Below are 13,021 nucleotides of genomic sequence, written 5' to 3' on the forward strand. Positions count from 1 at the left end.
GATGTCAGTAAGGAAACTGGTCGATAACTGTTTAACTCCTTCTTGTTACCTTTCTTATGAGGGTTTAATAATTACATATTTTAACCTGTCTAGAAAAATTCCTTGTGCCTTTGATGCTTTATATGAATCACTAAGTACATAACTTGTTAAATTGAAAGAACTCCTCAGAATTCTGTTTCAAATATCAATGACACCATATGAGCTTTTATGTTTTTAGAATTTTTATAGCTCTATTAACTTCAGTGAAGGATGTTGGTGCTACTTCCAGTTGTTTAAGTTTTGTGGACTGGGAGTTTTAATATATTCTTTGCTTCTTCAACTGAACAATTTAGGTCTACTTTTGCTGGTACATTTAAAAAGTGATTGTAAAAAGTACTCACAGGTTGCACATTATCAGTCAGAACTTGATCGTTTAGTTTTATTGTTATGGTATCTTGTATACTCATGTACTACGCCAAAACAGTGAACAACGTACCAAACTAAAAAAAAGTTATTTTGACGAATTTATTTATTAACGTGAGAAAACAGAAGCTACTTACAAAATAAAATAAAAGCATACAAAATTCAAAATTTAGTGGCTTGGATTACAGACCTACACTAGCTGAAAAAAAAGTATCCGGACACCCACGTGTAAGGCGGAACTGACTACTAAATGTCACGAGCGGTGGACCCACCAGTATAAAAGGAAATGGGGAGTATTGTGGTTGTCAGGAGAGAAACAACAACAGTAGAATAGAGAGCTCAGTAACTTCCAACGTGGGCTAGTCATTGGATGTCAACTGAGTAACAGATCCACCAGGGACATTTCAAACTTCTGAAGCCGCTCAACTCGACTGTTGGTGATGTGATTGAGAAGAGGAAACGCGAAGGAGCAATCACAGTAAAAACAATAACACGCAGACCTTTTGTACTGACTGACAGGGACAGTCGACCATAGCGTGGGTTGGTTGTAAAAAACAGCTTGAAATCAGTGGAAGGAATCACTCGTGAGTTCCAAAATGCTACCAGTAGTACACCTAGCACAATGGCTGTGCGTAGGGAGTCGAGAAGAATGGGATACAACGGTTGAGTGGCTCCTCATAAACCACAGGTCTTTTGTAGTCACTCTAAGCAGTACCTGAGGTGGTGTAAATATCGACGTCACTGGGTAGTGGATGACTGGAAACAAGTGATTTGGAGTGATGAATCATGCTGTCTTCTGTGGCAATTCGATGGAAGGGTTCCGGGTTAGCGGATGCCTGGAGAATGTTACCTGCCGTCGTGTGTAGTGCCTGCACTGAGGTATAGAGAAGGTGGTACTACGATATGTTTTTTTTCGTGATTAGGGTATGATCCGTTTATAGCGCTTAAGAAAACGCCAAGTGTGGAAGGATAGGATCACTGTTCTGTACTGCATACAGTAGAGGAACAGTTGGGCGATAATGGAGTCCCCAATGGAACACATTTGGGACGAGTTCGAACGTGGACTTCGTTCCACACCCTAGCATTCAACATCACTACCTTCTCTGGTTTCGTCTCTTGAGGAAGATTGGCGGCCATTCCTCCACAGACATATAGACACCTCGTTGAAAGTGTCCTCAGCAGAGTTCAAGCCGTCATATAGGCGAAGGGTAGACACATATTAATGTTCACTGACTGATGTCTGGATAGTGTATATCTACCTTTCGTTGCTAGTTGGATGATCAATCTACATATACATCTATACTCTGGAAAACAATATAAGTGTACGGCAGAGGTCTTGTGTTTTTGCCACATATTAAGATTTCTTCCTAATCAATTCGCGCTTGTTTCTCAGGAGAATGATTAAAGCCCTCTGTGCGCGCTGTAATTGTCTAATCACGTCTTCACTGTTCCTACGAGAGCGATACGCAGAACGCTGTAGTATATCCCAAGATTCCTAACTTAATACTGCTACTTGGCGCTGATGACCTCGATGTTGAGCGCCCATAAGGCCCAACACACCAAATACTGCTACTTGAAACTTGGTAAGCAGGCTTTCGCGTGATAGTTGGCGCCTATCTTCAAACGTTGATCTTTCAGGTTTTGTAGCATCTGCGGGACTCTCTCCCATGGGTCGAACCAACTTCTGACCAGTCGTGCTGTCCTTCTTTGCACACGTTCAGTATCCCCTGTTAGTCCAATATGTAACGGTCCTACACATGAGAACAATATTCAAAGATTGCTTGACCAATGTTTTGTGCGCAATCTTCTTTGCATACTTATTGTAGTTTCCCAGTATTTTACCAATGAACCGAAGCCTATCACCTGCTTTAACTACAACTGGGCCTATATGATCATTCCATTTCATACCTCTTCAGACTACAACCAGGTCTTTATACTCCAGCATTGACTCATTAATTTTGGAGACATAGGATACTACCTTTCTGTATACTGTGAAGCGCAAATTTTACATTTCTGAACTTTTAGTGCAAGTTATCAATCTTTGCATCTCTTTCTAATCTTATCAACATTTGATTTCATTATAGACAACTGCATCATCTGTAAAAAGTCTGACATTATTGATACTGTCTTCCAGATCATTACTACACAACAGTAGCGACCTGCCGTGCTTCGCACGGGTAGCACCAAGTATCTGCAGTCGTTCGACTTGTTTGACTTAGAGGTAACAAAATACACAGTGCGTCCCGGAAGGAATGGCCAGTAGTCATAGATATGACAGGAACGATCATCCGAAACAAAACGGTCTATTAAACATACCGTAAGAGCTAGGAGCACTTGTTCATCTTCGATATTGTGAACAGACTTCTACTGCAAGCTCTTTGCTTTCCACATTTTGAGGGGTTTTAGTGTGGACCAAAACAAGAAAAATTATGTCCTGTAAACTTAAGTTCTAAAGTGCATACCTTAAAAGCTATCAGCACTTGTAAATCTTTGCTCTGTGAAACATATCTCCTCTAAGAAACAAGTGCTCATAGCTCTTAAGGTATGCATTTTAATGCCTAAAACTTGGAAAGCGAGAGGCTGCGATAGAAGAGATTTATTTCACGGTGTCTAAGATAAAGAAGTGCAGATAGCTCTTAAACTATGCATTTTAGAGCCTTCGAATTATCGTTCGTCTCATATCCATGAATACTGACCATTCCTCCTAGGGCAGCCTATACATACAAACCGTCAACGTGAATCAGTCTGTCTATTAGTTCAAAGCGTATCAAAATCTCTACAGTAGTTCCTGAGAGTATCCTCTATATATGGACAGAAAAACGCGATCGGGAACAGAAACTGACGGTAGCCGTGTCAGAAAAGTCAGTCGTATGCAGGTTGAATAACACAGGAACCAATGTAGGAACTTCGGGGTCATCTTTGTTTGCTTTGAAAGAAATTCTTGCGATGTGCTGGAACTTTTTAATGAGAGTGGTCAGATTTTCGCTTCGTGCACACGTTTTGAGTTTAGCCAGGGTCCATCCAGACATACTGTACCATACGAGTAGCTTGTAGACAGTTAAGCTACAGATGAATCCAGATTCGATGTAAGATGTTAGTGCTAGCACCTGTTCACAACAGCTTGCTTTGTTTGGAAATATATTTGGTATGCTAAAGATGGTGTTCAACTCCTGAGTAGTAAACATTCAAGGAGTATGAAACAGCTGAATAATGGTATAAGTCTATAGCTTGATGCATAGTCTCCATTCCTCATATAAATGTCATTAAGACATGAACTATCAGTGCGTCAGTCAAAAATATTCCGAGGCTGATTTTATTCCTGGAGTATAAGCGCCGTCAACACAATTAACTACGATCGGCGCTTGAGTTAACTGATGTTCATTCGCCCCTACAGCTGTGAGCAGGCGGTGTTAAGTTGTGGACGTGCGACCATAGTGACCGTAATGTGTCAACGTGCTTGTGTTAGAAATCGCAGTGGAACAACATTACTAAATCAAGTGTGTTTAAGACATTCTCCAGAATGTTTTGAAGAAGAGAAAAGTGTGTGCAAAGCTTGTCCCACACATCTTGTCTCCTTAACAAAAAACAACGACGCGTGGACGTCTGCCGCGACTTCTTTAGAAATCCAAAAAGTGGAAATTCTTTTCTGGAAAAAATCATCACGTGTGACGAGATTTGGTATTATCAATAATAACCTACCACTAAACGACGAAGTGCAGAGATTCGCATGACTACATTATCGACGTTCCAACCAATGTGACGCAGTTTCACATGCATGGACGTTCTGTACTTTGAACTCAAGTATCTGAAGTGTTAAAACAACCATTTTGACTTGTCTCTATTTTTTTAAATCCCGTTTCGAAACTGTCGGAGTGTGCTGCAGTCAGCAGAAATACTCCCAGTGTTTAAAATATCATTAAAAAATCTCGTGAACCATATTCTTCCACGTATTCCAATCTGTCGAATAAAATAAGAGAATACTCCATCTAGTCCAGATTCTTTCCCCATTTCCAACTTTTTGGTCGCAATATTTATGTGTTGTTGACTGAATAAGTCTTACAAGGTAGAGGTATGCTGAATTTTAACCATTTGTGTTATCCAAATTTTTCTTTGAACTTGCTTTAATGACTGGAGCCGTGAAGAATATGTGTGTGAATTCCTAAGGGACCAAACTGCTGAGGTCATCGGTCACTAGACTTACACACTACTTAAAGTACCTTAAACTAACTCATTCTACGAACAACACATACACCCATGCCCGAGGGAGGACTCGAACCTCCGGCAGGAGGGAAGACTTCCGTAGCTTCTGATTTGATGTCAACTGCCATTCGAGATAGTGTTCCACCGGATGACTTTAATTTCGAGGTATATAGAGGAATAATTTGAACCAACGTAACTGTAAATGAGAGACTCGGGGATGCTATTGTTGCAAATACATGAACAGTATACAATGGAAAGTTAGAGGTGATGATGCAAGCAAACGAAGTATTTCCTAGGGGGGAATATTCAGAGAAACTTAGTAAATATAAATTACGGCCGAAAAAAGATGTAGCTACAATTCATAGAATGCTTTAGAGGAAAAATATGTATTGAAAAACTGAACCGTTCTAGTACAATATGCACAGAAAAATGAGCGGAAATGTGAAATTTCATATAGGCTCTAATCGTTGATTTCTCGCGTTAACAGAATGTGGTGTTAAATGCGCTAGTGTTTTACGTATAACGAGATGTTTCCGTGATGGTGGGACAGAGGTTCAAAAAAGAGGTATCAATTTGAGATAAGGAATACTGGCTCGCAGTTATTATCGTAATATATCTTAAACTGGGTTTTAACCTTTTATTTTTTACTCTTACTGATGTTAATACCAGGGTCATTATGTTGACGACTCATTTATGTATTTTACTTTTGCCTACGTTTATGAATGAAGAATAATAATCATTGCAAGAAATACGTGCTGAATTATTTATTACATCTTTATCTGTGGCATTACAAAAAATAAATATTTTTATTGCTTAACTATTGTGTATTATCTAACCGTTCATTCATCCATCCATGTTTTATTGCTTCTGCGATCAAACAATCATATTATCGAGCGCAAGAAACGAAGAACCTTAGTACGAGCTTTGGAGCCAACTATCTTGATTTCGTATTGACATTAATTTGTTTTAGAGACATCCAGCTCGTACATGAGAAAGAGTTACTTCCTGAGGCTGTTTTTGTGTATGAATGCCGAAATCTTCTTTCCAGTCGCACATGTATGTCAGAGATGTTTTTGGTGTAAAGCATGTAGTTGTTTATAGCTGTAAAATAAACACTCACAGCGTTCCTGTTACAGTGACGAGCGCCGTGTCTTTGAGCGACTGGAAGTACCAGCACTGCGTTGAGGTATTTGGTCTGCTGTCGTTGCTAACCCAAACACCGTCAGACTGTTTGAAGCAGCCAGACGGGGAGTCGTTCATTGGCTTTGGAGCGACTCTGGGATACGTTGCTTTGTACAGGGATGTATCGTGTTTCAGCCGCGGACAAAAACCCGAGAAAACAGAATTAGAAGCGCACCCGGCAGTATCTGAACTCTCCTGTGGACGTTCGAGGCGGAATGTCGCATTTTAACGTGTTTGGTTTAGTATTAAACATATTTTTTCTCTAAATTTCTTCCACTGTACGGATTTCATATTGTCTTGCGGTAAAACAGGTATAGTACCTAACTTCGTTTTTAGCAAAAGTGTCTAGCATGGTTCTAGATCTACATATCCACGATCAAAGGAAGCATTCTCGAAACATGGTTGAATTAATGGTAGTAACTCTGAATACATCACACTGCTCTAGATGTATATTTCCCATCACTACTGGTTTCGATGAGTAGTCCATTCTCAAGTGTTCAACAACTGTTTCACACATAAAATGGCTTGCGTGAAATACTTCAAAATGCCCTGACAGTCGAAAATGGTCTTCATGAGAAATGTATTTAAGCAACTAAAGCTGTGACCTATTCAGAAAATTGGAAGCAGTCGAGGACACTAGGTGTTGAGTGTGTCCCGAACAGTAGTACATTCACAACAAAGAAGTAAGACAAAAAAGGGCACCACGAAGGAATTATGCAAAATTATCACAAATTGTTATTCATGTAGGTACCAACGGAATGCAAACTTGTAAACTTTAGCTATGGATGAATGTGTGACGCTCCAGTGTAGCATCACTACGCAGATGGCAAAGATAATAAACAGGGGACGTGTTGATACCAGGGCATAAAGTCCTTGAGACCTTCATTACGTGTACTCAGTTGGGTAGTTAGTATGTCTCGCAGACAGGCGCGTGAACAGTATACACAGATGTCAGCTTTTGAGAGAGGGTGTGTAAATGAGTTCAATGAAGCAGGTTGGAATAGTCAGCTCGCGACCCTGAATAGGAACTAAGCCACTAATTGACCGTGTTGGCAGGAATGGGTGAACCGTGGCCGAACAAGTCGTCAAGCAGGTGAGAGATGACAGAAGACGAGGGCTGAGCAACCGTCGGAGAGGCACTCAGAGCCCCAGATTCATCATTTTCACTATTCGACATGCAACTGGTGCTTCAGTGACGATAAGGACCATTACTAGGCGGCTCAGGGAAAGGGGGGCTGAGTTCACAGCTCACCTTGCGCCGACTGCCGTTGACCTCTGTAGACCAACAAGTCCGTTTGCAGTGGGGTCGAGCACATTTAGCCTGGAATCTCACTGGCTAAGCGAAGGCGTGTCTGGAGACGCCCTGGACAGTGGTGGGATACTAACCTGAATGTCGCCCAAGATACAGCCTGGCAACCAGGAGTAATGGTTCTTGGCGCCGTTTCTTTTCATAGTAGGATCCCTTTGGTTGTCATTCGTGGCAGCTTACAACACAGCGGTACCTCGACGGTTTTATACACCCCGCTTTGTTGCCCTCCATGGCAAGCCATTACGTTTCACCAAAATAACGCCCTCCCACGCACGACGAGAGCTTCTACTGCTTGTCTTCATGCTTGGGCACTACCATGGCCAGCAAGGTTGCCGGATATATCACCAGCTGAGAACCTGTGGAGCGTTATGGGCAGGGCCCTCCAACCAGCTCGGGATTTTAACGATATAACGCGCCAGTTGGAGAGAATTTGGCACGATATACCTCAAGAGGATAGCCAACAACACATCAATCAATGTCAAGCGGAATAACTGCTTGCATAAGGGCCAGAGGTAGCTCAACGCGTCACTAACTTGCTCAATTTGTGAAGCTGTTTCTCGTGAATAAATCATCCAATTTATCTGAAATCTAACAATTTGTTTATCTAAACATATAAATGACATCTATCGATTTCCGTCCCATTTGACAATCCTTCGTGCTGCTTTTTTTTTCTTAGGGTGTATTTACAGAAGACCTGAGGTTTGGGTAATAGCTGGAACCGATGATGCTGAGAAATAGATTTATGCAGTTAGAGCTGTGATAGATTCGATGGATTAATCATATTGCCGATACTCTATGTCCAACATGAATAACATACTGAACGACATAATAGCAGCAGATATCCATCAGTTTGACAACACTGTTCACAAGAAAGAATTAAAAATCACTCACTACTTTTTTATTTCTAGAACATTCTGTCGATCCTGCATGATAACCAATACCAGTAAATTCTAACAGTTTAATGTTTGTAATAAATATTGTCCATTTTAAATGTTCAATCAGTAGTTGATACTTACTCTGTTTTTTTGTTCTGTTTTAACCGCTTTCTCCAGTTCGTTATAATCACAGACCAGTTTGTGCTATTTTGAACATTTTAAAAGACTTTTGTACATAGATTAAACTTTTGTAGGCAAATTCGTACAACGTTTAAGAAACATCATCTCATTATACGAGTACACTGAGCTGACATAAGTCATGAGGTAACTTCTTATATTGTGTCGGATCTCCTTTTGCCCGGCGTATTGCAGCAACTCGGCGTGGCATGGACACAAAAAGTCGTTGGAAGTTCCTTGCAAAAATATTGAGCCATGCTACTTCTATAGCTGTCCATAATTGCGAAAGTGTTGTCGCTGCAGGATATTGTGCAAGAACTGACTTCAGGATTATGTCCCATAAATGTTCGCTGGGATTCATGTTGAGCGATCTGGCTGGCCAACTCATTCCGCTCTAATTATCCAGAATATTCTTCAAACCAATCGTGAACAATTGTCACTCAGTGACTGACGTGGTTGTTCGGGAACATGAAGTCTATGAATCCAGAGGACTTGCCCACGAAAGGCATAGGTCCCGAGTTCGAGTCTGCCGACCGCTGTGGCCGAGCAATTCTAGGCGCTTCAGTCTGGGACCACGCTGCTGCTATGGTCGCAGGTTCGAATCCTGCCTCGGGCATGGATGTGTGTGATGTCCTTAGGTTAGTTAGGTTTAAGTAGTTCTAAGGCTAAGGGACTGATGACCTCAGATGTTAAGTCCCATAGTGCTCAGAACCATTTGAACCATTTTTGTTCCAGTCTCGGTCCGTCACACAGTTTTAATCTGCCAGGTAGCCGAACATAACCATCTCCACTCAATGATCTGTTCGGCTGGACCAGAGGACCCAGTCCATTCCATGTATACACAGCCCTCATCATTAGGGAGCCACCACCAGCTCGCACAGAGCCTTGTTGATAACTTGGGTCCATGGCATCGTGGGATCTGTGCCACTCTCGAACCCCGCCATCAACTGACATCGCGACTCATCTGACAACGCCAGATTTTCCAGTCGTTGGAGCCCATCCAATATGGCTACTAGGACAGGAGAAGGTCTGCAGGCGATGTCGTGCTGTTAGCAAAGGCACTCGCGTCGATCGTCTGCTGACGTAGCCCATTAAAGCCAAAATTTGTCGCACAGATATGTTAGAATTTGACTTCTACAGTTATTTCGTGCAGTGTTCTTGTCTGTTAGCACTGACAACGCTACGCAAACGCCACTGCTCTCGGTCGTTAAGTGAAGGCCGTCGGCCACTGCGTTGTCCGTGGTGAGAGGTAGCGCCTCAAATTTGATGTTCTCGGTACACTCATGACACTGTGGATCCCGGAATACTGAATTCTCCAATGATTTCGGAAATGGAATATCTCATGCGTCTAGCTACAACTAATATGCCGCGTTTGAAGTCTGGTAATTCCCGTCATGCGGCCATAATCACTACGGAAACCTTTTCACGTGAATCATCTGAGTACAAACGAGAGTTCCACGAATGCACTGCCCTTTCACACCTTGTGTACGCGACACTACCGCCATCTGCATATGTGCATATTGCCATCCCATGACTTGTATCACATCAGTGTAGAAGGTTCACCGGGTATCGTAGATTACCTGTTTACGAGATTTTTTTAATGGATTTGTTTAGCATTGTGTTGTTATATTTAGCAGCTTACGATGATATCTACCAAATCTTAAGGTATCGTAATCGTCAGTGTCTAATTTTAGACAGCTTATACATCACCTAAGATTAAATCTGCATATTGGATTCCATGCAAGATCGGCGATGGTCAAAACGGGTTACATGAGATATGAAAGGTATAAATGGTTCTCACTTCCCCTAAAATATCTGGCCGCTGACCACAGAACTTGTTGACTTTTTAACAGGTGGTCAGGAGAAATCACTTACATAGTCGCATCGTATCATAAGTGTGAAGCTGGAAATCTGTGGCACTGTTTACAAACAATATCGCTTTCCTTACATCAGACGAACTAAAAAATATAGAGCAGCCACCTGTTCACCCGATACGCTATTCGCCCTGTTGTCGGCACCCCTCCAAGTTTGTCCTGATTCTGCCACGGGACCCTCTAGACATTATCATACACTTTCGCGGCTTGAGAATCATAGCGTAATGAGCCCCGGCAAAAACGAAAAGGGACTGCTCGACTCACTGAGAAACTGCTTATTTGTATTAGTACGTTACTGTTTTCGGCCTCATGTGTCATCTTAGATTGTGACAAATTACGTCAGTCTGGTCATCTCAGAGGTAACGCAAGAGCAGTTTACAACTAAAATTTTCTTGCACTTCCCCCAAAGGGTAAAAAGGTGGAAAACGACTAGAAGAAAAGTTTTCAGCAGTGGGGAATATTACGGGGCAGTTTTTCCTAAAGCTTCTCCATAATCTTATTAATAACCCACTACTCCTATTAGACCACCATGTTAATTCAAATCACAAGCGATACATGAAAATATTCATGTAACTGGAACAAACACCAATGATTGTAAATGTAATAACTACTTTTTCATTTTATTTCTATATGGTGGTGAAGGCTTTGTGCAATTTCTCTGTGAGCTGAGTCTGCTGGCTGACTGCGATAACGCGAGGGCCAAAGGGGTAGAATAGCAAGCCGGTCCTAAAACTGTTTTTCGTTAAAAGGCAGGTTCCTGGCAGGTATGCTCTGGGCGACAGGAGCTACTTGGGATAGAGCTCGGCCGCACCAGAGGACGAGAGGCAGAACTCGGCAAGATGTAAACTCGCAACGTGAGGACAGCTACAAGAACGCGTTCTGAAAAGATAGTGAACTGCACGGGGATAGGAAAACACGAGAGGAATCTGGCGCACTCAAAAGACATTAGCATTAATTGATGTTATACTGTATTTTGTAAGAGATCCCAGGATTGGCTCCCGAAAATTATTTTTGTAGCAGGAATGAGAACGTCCGAGTGTCTACGTGCAGCTGCTATCAATGGGATAAGCGTGGAAACAACCTCGTTGTGGGAGAGGTATTTTGCTTTCTCACCTACTCTGATGGAGAAATGTATGTTACAGGTTAATCGCTGCAGATTTTTTAAGGAGGAGACTGGTAATATTTTCATGAATTTTTCATTGGACAGAACTTGGAAGCCCCACAGTGATTGGTTAACGAAAATCCAGTGCTGCCAGAACCAGCAAGATTTTTCTAAGGCAAGTGTGTCGGGACTTGATCTTAGAGCTCCAGAGAGGGAACACTTTGTCTCCATCTGCGCTTGCAGCAGACAACGCTTTAGGTGATGGTCATACTGAGACAGCCTCAGAGCCAATCACAGATGCTATGGCCGAATTTGTAACTTTCCGCCACTACTGCTGCCATTCTCTGCATCTGAGTCAGTGATTGTGGTAAAGAAAAAGCGAAGGAGAAAATGGTAGTTTGAGAGAAAGAGAGGGACCCAGTAGCAGTAGCACACAGTGAAGGAGACAATGCCTGTGGGAGAGGAACAAAGAAAAGGAGAAAGTGAATGTGGTTGAGAACCCGTGATAATGAGAGAGAGAGAGTATATGAAACGACAACGAGCAAGAATGAAAGTGGGAAGAGACAGCAGCAGTGGGAAGGAATGAATGAGGCAGTAGCAATAACAGAAAGCAAGAGGGGGACAGCGACAGCAAGGGGAGCCAGCTGTAGTTGGACAGAACGTAGGAGACTGTCAGGTGCACTGACCCATTTCGGGTGTGGATCACCCCCACCCCACCCCAAAACCCCTCACGTCTCATAATCTAGCGTACTGCTCATTGTTCTACATCAGTAGGTCTCCCGTAAACCAGATACATGCAAGGATAAAGCTACAGCGATACATGTAACACGAAACGTGGACTACAGTAGGTCTCCCGTAAACCAGATACACGCAAGGATAAAGCTACAGCGATACATTTAACACAAAACGTGGACTACCGACGAATAGAAAAATACGTCCGATGAGTCGACTCTCATGCTGTTACATACTGCCAACATGTGTTTACTTAGTGACAACTGAATATGAAGGGTGAAATCCAGACTCTCTTCGGACCGTGAAACATTACGGAAGTTCTGTAATGGTGTGAACAGTCATAGCTTTCGGAAGGTTTTGTGCATACACACTGAAACGAAATACAGCCATAGAGGTGTATGAAAACGAAGAAAGTTTATATTTCTCGGATTGTTTCAAGGGTGGGAAAGGCTGTCAGCATGCCTTTGACAGGAATCATTCCGGAATTTGCCTGGAGTGATTGAGGAAATCAGGGAAAGCCTAAATGAGGTTGTTTGGACGCGGGTTTGAACCGTCTTCCTCCCGAATGCGAGTCCAGTGTACTAACCACTGTCCCACCTCACTCGGAGGTGTCGGAACCGTTTCAGGAGGCCGTAAGTATTCTGCAACGCAGATATTGTTCTCAGTAGTTGAAAGGGTCTTATGTGAAGATAAGTCCCTTTTGGACACGGACCGAAATGTCCACTTATTAGACGCTCTGTATTAGGATTATATTGCTATTCTTCAGCATCTCTCAAAGACCTTATTTTCCTCAAAGAATGATGCAAGTATAACATTTGTTGGACCTTCTCTAGGCATCGCTTCGCTGGAGGATTTATCCATTTTCGGTCGTTAAATGAGGTCCTGCACCGTATTAACCTGAGTGGACCAAAGTCGTAGAAAGGCAACGGGGCACGGCTCTGTCGTAGGCTAACGAAGCCTATGCTGTGTGTTGTCTTACTTAGTACAGTGACGGTAGAAAGGGATTCCTGATGCCCAAATCGGCGGCGAGGTAACTGTCGTCCTCTGAAGTGACTTACACATGTAGAAAGACTGTTTCAGCGATACTGAAGGCCCACCGTAGACACTGTTGTGCACAGAAAACCGAATTCTTGTAAAACCGATCTGCTCTGACTAATGCGACTGTGCC

General features: G+C 42.5%; 1 protein-coding gene across 9 annotated transcripts in view; it reads right to left on the bottom strand.

Annotated features, from left to right (window-relative positions):
- Positions 1 to 13,021, bottom strand: part of LOC124616597 (probable basic-leucine zipper transcription factor N) — a 424,224-nt gene that overhangs the window by 234,514 nt on the left and 176,689 nt on the right. The window lies entirely within an intron of this gene.

This window comes from Schistocerca americana, chromosome 1, assembly GCF_021461395.2.
Source record: "Schistocerca americana isolate TAMUIC-IGC-003095 chromosome 1, iqSchAmer2.1, whole genome shotgun sequence".
Classification (NCBI taxonomy): domain Eukaryota; kingdom Metazoa; phylum Arthropoda; class Insecta; order Orthoptera; family Acrididae; genus Schistocerca; species Schistocerca americana.